This window comes from Palaemon carinicauda, chromosome 6, assembly GCF_036898095.1.
Source record: "Palaemon carinicauda isolate YSFRI2023 chromosome 6, ASM3689809v2, whole genome shotgun sequence".
NCBI lineage: Eukaryota > Metazoa > Arthropoda > Malacostraca > Decapoda > Palaemonidae > Palaemon > Palaemon carinicauda.
The window spans coordinates 68,907,847-68,919,277 of NC_090730.1; positions in this window are offsets into that span (position 1 = coordinate 68,907,847).

An 11,431-nucleotide genomic window follows, 5' to 3' on the forward strand; every position below is an offset into this window, starting at 1 on the left:
CAAAGCATCCCTAGAAGAAGTTTTTATGAAGTTATATTTGGGAAATGTAGGAATTAACCTTAATGGAGAAAATATTAATAAGATTTACAGATGACATAATCCTTTTTGAGAATCATGGGAGGAATTGCAAAAGATGAGAGAAAGTTTGAATTGAGATAGCAAGAATGTAGGAGTGGATTTTAAGAATAGTAAAAGCTAAGATAATGTTCAATGGAAATGCAGAGAGAAAACCCATAAGGGTTATGAACTATCTTCTAGAGATTGGTAACGAATATACAGGCTACTCAGGGAAGACAGATAGCTCATGAAACCGAAAAAAAAAAAAAAAGATAAGCATGGTATGAAGAGCCTTTGGTGTATAAATTAACATTAATAAGTTAAAAATGCCACTTTCTCTAAAAAAGGAAAATATTTCATTAGAGGTTTACTAAAGACTTAGTACAAAGTTAATTATAACCCAAAGAGTTTCGTGAAGAATATTGATAAGATAAACTCTAAAAGAATATATAAGAAAAACAGTAGACATGAGCTGGAAAGATAATAAGATTGGCAGATAATAGAGGGAGATTAGAAATAACTGAAAGGGTCCCGAGATGTTACTAAAGAAGTATGGGAAGGCGAAGACAATGACTTGACGAACTAAGAAATTTGCAGGTATTGACTGGCATAGAAAGACCATAAACAAACGCGAGTAGTAATTGCCAGAGGCATTTGTTCTACAGTGGATTAGTAACGGGTGATGATGATGATGATGGTGATACACACACACACATATATATATATATATATATATATATATATATATATATATATATATATATATATATATATATATATATATATATATATATATATATATATATATATATATATATATATATATATATATATATATATATACACACACAAACACACACACACACACACACACATATATATATATATATATATATATATATATATATATATATATATATATATATATATATATATATATATACACATATATATATATATGTATATATATACATATATATATAAATTTATATATATATATATATATATATATATATATATATATATATATATATATATATATATATATATATATATATACCGTACCTTATTGCCTTATCTTTTGTTTGGGTTCCCCCAGGTCCCTCAGTGTGAGGCACCTCGTATATGCACCAGAGAGTTGCTAATGCATCTTCCGGTGTATTTTGCATCTTCCAGTCTTGGATGGTCTGGGATGCATCTTAGGTATTTATCGAGCTTATTCTTAAACACATCTATGCTCACTCCTGATATGTTTCTTAGATGAGCAGGCAGCACATTAAATAGTCGCTGCATTATCGATGCTGGTGCGTAGTGGATTAATGTCCTGTGCGCCTTCCTTAGTTTTCCTGGTATATTTTCTGGCACTAATAATGTACCTCGGATTGCTCTTTCTGATATTTTTAGCTCCATGATGTTTTCAGTAATTCCTTCTATTTTCTTCCATGATTGTATTATCATGTAGCGTTCTCTTCTCCTTTCTAGACTGTATAGTTTTAAAATTTGCAGTCTTTCCCAGAAGTCAAGGTCCTTAACTTCTTCTATTCTAGCAGTATAGGACCTTTGTACACTCTCTATTTGTGCAATATCCTTTTGGTAGTGTGGGTACCATATCACATTGCAGTACTCGAGTGTATTACGTACATAAGTTTTGTAAAGCATAATCATGTGTTCAGCTTTTCTTGTTTTAAAGTGTCTGAATAACATTCCCATTTTTGCTTTACATTTAGCCAACAGTGTTGCTATTTGGTCGTTGCATAACATATTCCTATTTAACATTACACCAAGGTCTTTAATTGCTTCCTTGTTTGTGATTGTCTCGTTATTAGGTCCTTGTTTGCATATACCATTCCTTCTCTGTTTCCATAATTCATTGATTCGAATTTATCGGAGTTAAATACCATCCTATTTATCTCCGCCCATTCATATATTTTGTTTAGATCTCTTTGTAGTGAGTTCCTATCTTCATCACAAGTAATTTCTCTACTTATTCTTGTGTCATCGGCGAAACTTCTCACTACAGAGTTTTCAACATCGCAGTCTATGTCTGAGATCATAATAACAAACAGCAGTGCAGCTAAAACCATACCTTGTGGCACGCCAGATATTACCTGAGCTTCATCCGATTTCTCGTCATTTGCAACCACTATCTGTTTTCTGTTTTGCAGGAATTCTTTTACCCATTTTCCTATCTATCACCCAATATTATGCTTCCTCGTTTTTTTCTCTAATATATTGTGGTCTACCTTGTCAAAGGCTTTTGCAAAATCTAGATAGATCACATCTGTGTCTTTTTCATTTATCATATTTTTGTATATGTTTTCATAGTGTGCTATCAGTTGGGTTTGTGTACTTTTTCCAGGCACAAAACGGTGTTGACCTATATTACACAGATTATATTTAACCAAATGATCCATTATTTTCTTTTTTTTTACCCTCTCATACACTTTCATAATATGTGATGTTAGACTAACAGGTCTATAACTGCTTGCCTCTAGTCTTGATCCACTTTTGAAGATAGGGGTTATATAAGCTAATTTATGTTTAAAATATATCTCGCTCATATCTACACTTTGTCTTAACAGTATTGCAAGCGGCTTCGCGATAGTGTTTGCAGTTTTTTTTTAACAAAATCGCTGGAACTCCATCTGGTCCGGCTGCCGATCCATTTTCAATTTCATTTATAGCCTTGACAATATCTGCTTCATTAATATCTATATCCGTTAGATATTCAACATTTTCTTCTCTCATTTCTGTTTCATTATTCTCATTCGCAATTCTTGGCGTGAACTCACTCTTATATTTTTCTGCTAATATGTTGAATATTTCCTTTTTTTCATTCGTTAGTCATCCTTCAATTCTTAGAGGGCCTATTTCTATTCTCCCTTTATTCATCTTTTTTTAATAGGAGTAAAGTACTTTGGGGTTTCTTTTTATGTTTTGAAGTGTCCTTTCTTCTAAGTCCCTTTTTTCATTTTCTTTCGACTGTATAATCTTTTGTTCTGCATTTTCTATCTTACATTTTATTTCAATCATTTTCCACACATTTTTTTCTTTTGCAAGATTTTTCTTCCTATTTCTAATTTTCTGAAATAAGATCCTTCTGTCTCTTGGTATGCACGTCTTTTGTTTATTGTTTTTTTTTTCGGTACATGTTTTTCAACAATTTTCTCCAGTATTTTGTACAGTATGTCCGTATTTACCTGTATATTATCACTTACAGATACATTTTCCATTCTTTATTCAGTTCTTCATTTATTTCTGACCATTTTATATTCTTACTGTAAAAATTATATTTTCCATATCCTTCCCAAAGTTTTGTGCTTTTATCAATTCTGCGATCACTTGCTTTGGAATGAACTGTCAATTCTACGACATTGTGGTCTGAAATTCCCGTGTTATACACTATCATTTCTTTAACATAATTCACCTCATTCACAAATACTAGATCTAGGACATTTTCCTTTCTTGTTAGAATGTAATTTATTTGTTGTATATTATGTTCTAATAGCATATCTTGAAGCTTTTCAAATTGCCTCTTATCTTCTTCGCTACTATTACTCTCTTTTTTATATGTATACATACAACCACTTTCTTCTATCCGTTCTTTCCAATCCACGAAAGGAAAGTTAAAATCTCCGGATAGGAGTATATTCCAGTCTTTATGGTTTTTACATATATCATCTATTTTTTCTATCATTATGTCAAACTCCTTAGTATTTGGGGGTCTGTAAACTACAATATTCACTAGTTTTTCAGATTCAAATTCTACCGCAATCAATTCACATTCTGTGTTGCTGTATTTTTCACAGACTTTTCCTTGATTTATGTCTCTTCCATATATTGCGGTTCCCCCTTGATTCCTATTTTTTCTGTCTGATCTTTAAGTTTGGAAACCCTATATCTGGTCATCATTGCCAGTCTCTTGGGAATAACATGTTTCACTTATATTTAATATATCTATTTTTTCAATTTGGGTTAGTTCTTCTAGGAGCTCTATTTTCCTTTTAGAGTTACTCGTGACTAAACCCTGTGCATTCATCACTATTATGGTTTGTTTTTCATCCCCATTATTTAATATTGGTAATGATATGGATTCTCCCATGCTTCCTTCCTGTTCTGATATGATGTTCTTTTCTTCATTTCTCGAAATTCTGCCATTAAAAAATCCAACTTTTCTATTATATTTGTTCTTTCGCCTTCATATTTATTTTTGTGTGCATACCTGCAACTATCCCCATATCTGCACCAACCCCTGGCATTATAGAGGGAGAGATAGAAAGAGACAGACAGAGAGAGAGAGAGAGATTGATTGATTAATTTAAAGTTTTCAGGCATCCTGACAAGAGAGAGAGAGAGAGAGAGAGAGAGAGAGAGAGAGAGAGAGAGAGAGAGAGAGAGAGAGAGAGAGAGAGAGAGAGATATCAGATACGTTCTAATTACCTCGAGTAAAATTTAGGCAAATACTTGAGAATCCCTTAATCTTAATGTGATCGATCAATAAAATACAAAATATACCTTCTGTGCAATCGTTTTTTATGAAAATAGTTTTCATAACTGATTAATATGGAATTTAAAAAAAATCAGATTATTGAGTCAAAGCTACCAGGTACGAATGTGATTAATCTCCAAGTGTAGGAACTCTAGTAACAGCAATTTCATATATGGCATTGCAATATGAGAGAACTAAAGCCTTTTCTTATTCAGATTTTATTCTAACTATCAACAAAGATAAGAGGAAAAGGGCCGTAAAACTAATTGAAAAGTGAAGAAGTATTTCCTCTCGAACATCTCTTTTTTTAAATTATATTTTATTTCTCTCCTTCAAGTTTATGTGTACATTATAACAATTTGATTCATCCTAAACTTTTATTCTGTCAAGGCAAATATTTTTTCTTAATCCTGCCGAAAGTTACGAAACATGAGTATCCAGGAGGAAATATTGGCGAAAATGACGTTGACCTTTAAATAAGTAATAATGTAGCGTGTTGATATCGGTTAGGATTTTTATAAATTAATTTGTTATTTCTAAGTAGAATTTTGAAACTTTTATTTCCTATTGTGGTAAAAATTTTACAAATATTACAATTTTTTTTCTTTTTCTGGTGATTTATCCATAATTTCTTAGTCACCCAGAGGCTGATTGACTAAGAGTGAATTAAAATGTAAGAGCTGACTCTTCTAACAATATCAAGAAAAATCTGGTTGATATGCTCATTACTAAAATGTGGAGAGTTACTGTTCCTTAATATGCAAACACTAAGCGAACTCTGTTCGGAATCTTTAACAGCTAAGACTAATGTTAATGGAACGGAAAAGCAACGTAGATTTTTTTACATTTTAAATCGCTGTTGCAACAAGCTAAATAGAGAATGCACAAAACCTTCTCAAAGCTGCTTGCTAAAACGCTGAAATGGGTCAGCAATTATATATGCATGGCAGAATTTTTCAGCCGAAACTAAGATATATCCATCAATTTCAGCAACTGATTTTGAAGTTAAAGCACGCCTAACTCTGGCATGTTCCACTGTGAGCTAGTGATAGGTTATTGGTCAACATTGCACAGAGGTACTGCGCTCCACTGAACTATTCTGGGCTTAAGTTTACCTACCCACTCTGTGTGGTTTTGTTTTCCCTTTTTTATTGATGGTGTTCCTAATCACAATCTGCAAGACTTCATCCCCAACAAGATCTGCCCCGTGCTAAGAGGGTCCAAGGATTCGAAAGAGCAGTGTAGTTCACAAGTTTAAATGTTCGGAAGAAAAAAATTGAGACTGTATGAGATATTTATGGAATGCAGTGATAACAATGAGAACACAAATGCTAGTCGGAAGCAGAAATGAGATTTCCCTTCATTGGAGGGAATTATTGGAATGTTGATTGAAACCGAGAGTTATGGGGCCCTTTGACAAGCCAGACAGTACTACACTTGATCCTTCTCTCAGGATTCGGTTCACTTTCTCTTAGCCTACATATACACCGAATAGTCTGTCCTATTCTTTATAGATTCCCCTCTGTCTTCATAAATTCGACAAAACTGAATTAACCAAACAATTTTTCTTCACCCAAGGGGTTAACTGCTGCACTGTAATTGTTCAGTAGCTACTTTCCTCTTGCTAAGGGTAGAAGAGACTCCTCAGCTATGGTAAGCAGCTTTTCTAGGAGAAGGACACTCCAAAATCAAACCATTGTTCTCTAGTCCTGGGTAGTGTCATAGCCTCTGTACCATGGTCTTCCAATGCCTTGGGTTAGAGTTCTCTTGTTTGAGGGTACTCAGTTACACTATTGTATCTAATTTCCCTTCCTCTTGTATTGTTGAAGTTTTTAATGTTTAAATAGGAAATATTTATTCTAATGTTGGTACCTTTCTTAAAATATCTAATTTTCCTCGTCTCCTTTCCTCACTGGGCTATTTCCCCTGTTTGGGACTCTGGGCATCCTGCTTTTAAAACTAGGGCTGTAGCTTAGCAAATAATAATGATAATAGTAACAATAATATTGTGATCTGAAAAGGCTTCGCTGTAGGTCATTCATATTTGTCATTGTTTCTTTGTTAGTCTTAACATATGTTCTTATTTATGTTTTTGGTCTCCAATTCTTTATCATACTAACCTTTACTTTGGAGTGCATTTCCGCTGTTCAAGTAACATAACGCTGATGCTAACCTATTTCAACGACTGTGTATAGCACATATATGATTCACACTCACACAATGTAATTGTATTGTTTTTTCATCTCGCTCTCTGCCCCACAGATAATGGAACAACCTAACTAATTACCATAGCCTGTTTTAGCTTGTTTAAATTTGTTTAACATTATTGCTGCTTGCAACTGTTTGTATATAAGCTTGGTATTTTTTGAATAAAGGTTATTTGCACTCACCTCGCCTCTCTGATAGACCTTAACAGTTACATTGCCATGATGCTGACCACCGGAATGACTACTACACACTGCCTCCCCCTGCATTCACTCTTCCCTTTTCACAATGCTGCCCACCAAACTTGACTCTTTGACACATGATACATCAATGAAACTGCTGCCCTTCTCTAACAGAGTAGCGTTTGCCTGGTTCAAGCGCGCTGAAGTTCAGATTCCCATTAATGGCGGGACTCGCTCAAAAAGCATTGCATACTATGTATGCGCAGTGATCCCCTAACTCCAATTGGTTTCATGACCAAAGGGATGCCCCTGTAGAGTATGATGCCCTCAATAAATACCATCTGGAGCAGTACTCACCATCGCCAGTCACCTGTAAATCCAAGTTTTTTCAGCTCTCTCAAAAAGCATTTGGGAGTCAAAAGGCTTCGCTGGCCCTCAAGGAAATGGCCAGTAGCACTTGCTTGCAACCTGCCGCAGATGCCTCTACTCATGCCCTTTAGGTACGATGCCTATCCAAACCTGTAGGTGCTGCTATTTCCGATGTCAATAGCTTGCCTATGAAGGACCTGATGACCAAAATCAACACCCTTATGGACAGCCACATCCCCTTCAAGGCTCTCCTGTTAAGAAGAACTACTCAACAATGACCAAAGACAACATAAATGGGGTAAAACACAGAAGCCTGCCCTCTGACATGATGGAGCGGTTACAAAGCTGTCCACTACCCATATATGCTACCCCTCGCTCACGCCCCAACCAACAACCTCTCAAACCACTTACTGGTGCCCATCAGCGGCAGTTCTGCTACTGCCACTCCAGATTCAGGGTGATACAAAGAAATATGGGGACTGCTGTCAGTAGCCCAAGAACGTGTAGGTAAGCCATTGCTTATGGTAGGTACATATGCTAGTACAGATGTGTTGTTTTTGACAGACACTAGTGCTTCTCATTCCCTTCTATCAAAATCCCTCTTCAGGACATGGCGTAGTCATTCTAACCCTGCTAATGTCCTCTTGGTAGCTGCCAACAGATCTATAAGATGCACGCATAGGTACAAAGCACTCACGCTATTGTTTGGGAGTACCAAATACCATTGGAAATTCCTTGTTGTCGATGTAACATTGCCACTACTTAGTGGGGATTTCCTAGCACATTTCCAACTCATGGTTGACATGGGGAGTCAACAATTAGTCAATGTGGACTCATACCTGTCGACAAATTTTCAATCCACCATCACCTTTTACCTCGTACTCCACATCAGCACACGTACAGAGGCCTGCGCCCACCTCCTCCCGTTACACCTGGAAATCTTCCATCCTAAACTTCGCCAAATGACCATGGTTCCTGCCAAGCACGGTATTTATCACTATGTCCTGTATGATGTGTACTTTTGGCGGCAATGAAGTATCTTTTTTAGGGCATCATATCACTCTTGAAGGCATCCACACTTTCCCTAAGAAGGCAGCAGTTATTCATAAATTCCCAACTACCTCGACTATGAGAGCACTGCAAGAACTCTTGAGCATGGTCAACTATTATCAGAATTTCCTGCTAGTCAATGCCGCCACTCTGGCTCCCTCTACACCTCCCTCAAGGGAGGGCCAAAATACCTTAAGTGGGGTCCCCTTCAGGAAGCGGTCTTGTAAAAAAAAAAAAAAAAAAAAAAAACAATGCCCTATCAACTGCTGCTGCTCTCAATCTTCATGTGTCCCATGCCTCTTTTTTTCTCTCCACTGATGTCAACAACGTAGCTATTTGTGCAGTACTCGAGCAGGTGGTCAACGGCTTATCCTACCCATTAGCTTTCATCAGTAGAAAACTATCAAGGCGGAATTCAGGTACTCTACCTTTGACAGTGAATTTAATGGCACTGCATTTGGGTGTCCGTCACTTTTGGCGCTTCTTAGAAGGTACACCCTCCGTCCTTTACACAGATATCATGCCTCTGCTGCACACCTTCATTCTACAGTCCGACATTTGGTCATCCCGTCAACGCTCACATATCTACACTGTGGCTGCGCACTTGAACACGGCCCTGGGGGAATGAATCCTGCTGCTGATGCCCTGTCAATGAACACATTGGGTACCATTCACCTGGGATTAGATTACAATGCATTTGCAGAAGCCCAGTTAAAAGATCTAGAGTGCCAACCATGTGAGACATATTGCCCATCACTCTGTTAGGAAGGTGTTGCCTTGATGTTCTCTTACTGCATCCTTGTCTGTCATGCCAGTACTGTTAAACCACCAAGATCCATGGCTTTTCCCATTCCTCACACCCATCTACTGCACAGCTACTGAGGACGAACTTAATTTTGCATGGCATTACTAAGGATGCTAAGGATTGGGTCTTTGCCTGTACTTCCTGACAAACTTGAAAAGTACATCAACACATGGAATCTGGAGTGAGGACATTTCCTTAGCCTCAGCGTCGTTTTGTCCACATTCAAGTTGACGTAGAATGTCCGCCATCCATACCACAAGTAAATATCGTTATCTGTTTACCATCATCAACCACTCCACTTGTAGGCCTGAAGGTATTCCCGTTCAAACTGCAACTTACGACTAAGATACATGTGCCTTATTCCAAGGGTGGATTTTGAGATTCAGTATCCCTGAGGATTTTATCTCTGACAGTGGTACCAATTTCATCTCTTAATTGTGGACATCATTAGTAAATTTCATGGGTTTCATTACATATCAGGTGACGGCCTGCAACCCTCCAGCCAACGGAGCTTTGATGTCCGTCATCAATGACTCCAACTGGTTTATTCTACTTCCCTAGGTCCTCCCAGGATTAAGGACCATTCTTAGGGATGCCCTGGATATGTCAGCAACTGAAATGGTGTATGGTAACCCGTTGGTCGTCTCTAATGAATTTTTTTCCGTCTGCTGCCTCCTCATATAATCTCCAGTGCCTCTATCACTTTGTAGGAAAATTTACTCCATGCCACCATATTTGAAAGCCAACATCTAAGCAACTAATTCAGGAATTTTCACACACAGCAGCACATGTATTCCTGCACGATGACACTAGCCAACCACCACTAACACCCTGTTACAGGGCCTTTTCCTTGTGCTCCATCTCACAACAAGGGCTTTCTTGATTATCATTCGTGACAAAGAGGACTGGGTGTCAAGTGATCACTTTATCTCCAGGAAGATGACTCATCTACAGTTAGTTTGTCTAAAACTGGACGCCCTATTTCACATGTATGTCTTTTTTAAGGGGGTGGGACCCACAAACAGCAGGTGTTGCATGCACGCCGATGCAATGTAATGCTATTGTTTTTTTTATATCCTGCCCCCTTCTGCCATAAATATAAAACATGTTTAAGATTGTCACCGCATATTTTAGTGTGCTTGAATTTTCTGACATTTTTGCTCACAACCTCTTGTATATAAGCTTATCATATGTTGAATAAAGGTTGGTTGCATTGACCTCGACTCTCTGTTAGAACCTAATAGCTGTGTTACCACAACCAAAACACCTGTAAGCCAATGAAATGAAATGGAACAACATAACCGAATAAGGGGAGACATGTCGTAGATTGGAGAGTTGTTGTATTAAAATGATGAAAAAATAACAACTTTATATATATATATATATATATATATATATATATATATATATATATATATATATATATATATATATATATATATATATCCTCTACATACGATATTAATTCGTTCCGGGAACTGTTTCGTATTTATGGGGCAAACATTCCCATAAGAATACAAAAACCTATGATAACTTCTTAATAAATTACTATACATAATTATACATAACAATAATACAATTGCATTATATATGAAAGATGTAAAAAAGAATAATTATAGAGGAATAATAAATAAAAAAGCGGTTTTTATGATCACTTTACCTCAGAGACAGGCCAACGCAGGTGTAGGAATTGCTAGGCAGGAGACGGATGGTCGGCGAGGAGGTAGATGTTGACTGTGATAACGTACCTTAACTTATTCTAACTTACACTAAGTGAACTTTAACCTAACTTAGCTCATTTATTTTTTCTTTTATTTTCATATTTTTTATTTTTTTCTATTTTTTTTTCTTTTTGATTTTTAATTTTCATCACTTTCACTCAATTCAATCTTAGTTTTCTTTGTTTCACTTTCTTTCTCTTCATCACGATCACTAGACTGCTTCGTAGATTTTTTAAAGAAACTATTGAGAGAAAGTTGCTTGGCATGGCTTTTCTGAATTATTCTGAAATGGGTTAAACAGACATCATCGAATTGCGAAACTACAGGGCAAACCTGGAATTTTTGTGGGTGATACTTATTAATGAAATCAACCACGTGTTGATGATATGCAAACATCTGTTTTATTTTAGCCAAACTTAGGATGTGCTCTACCTCCTCGATGTCCTCCGACTCACAGAACTGCGCTCGGAACTCATCATGCTGTATGGCATGCAGCTCCTTGAGTTCCTTAGTGTTGCGTTCTTCATGATGCTCTTCGACGAGTTTAGTGATG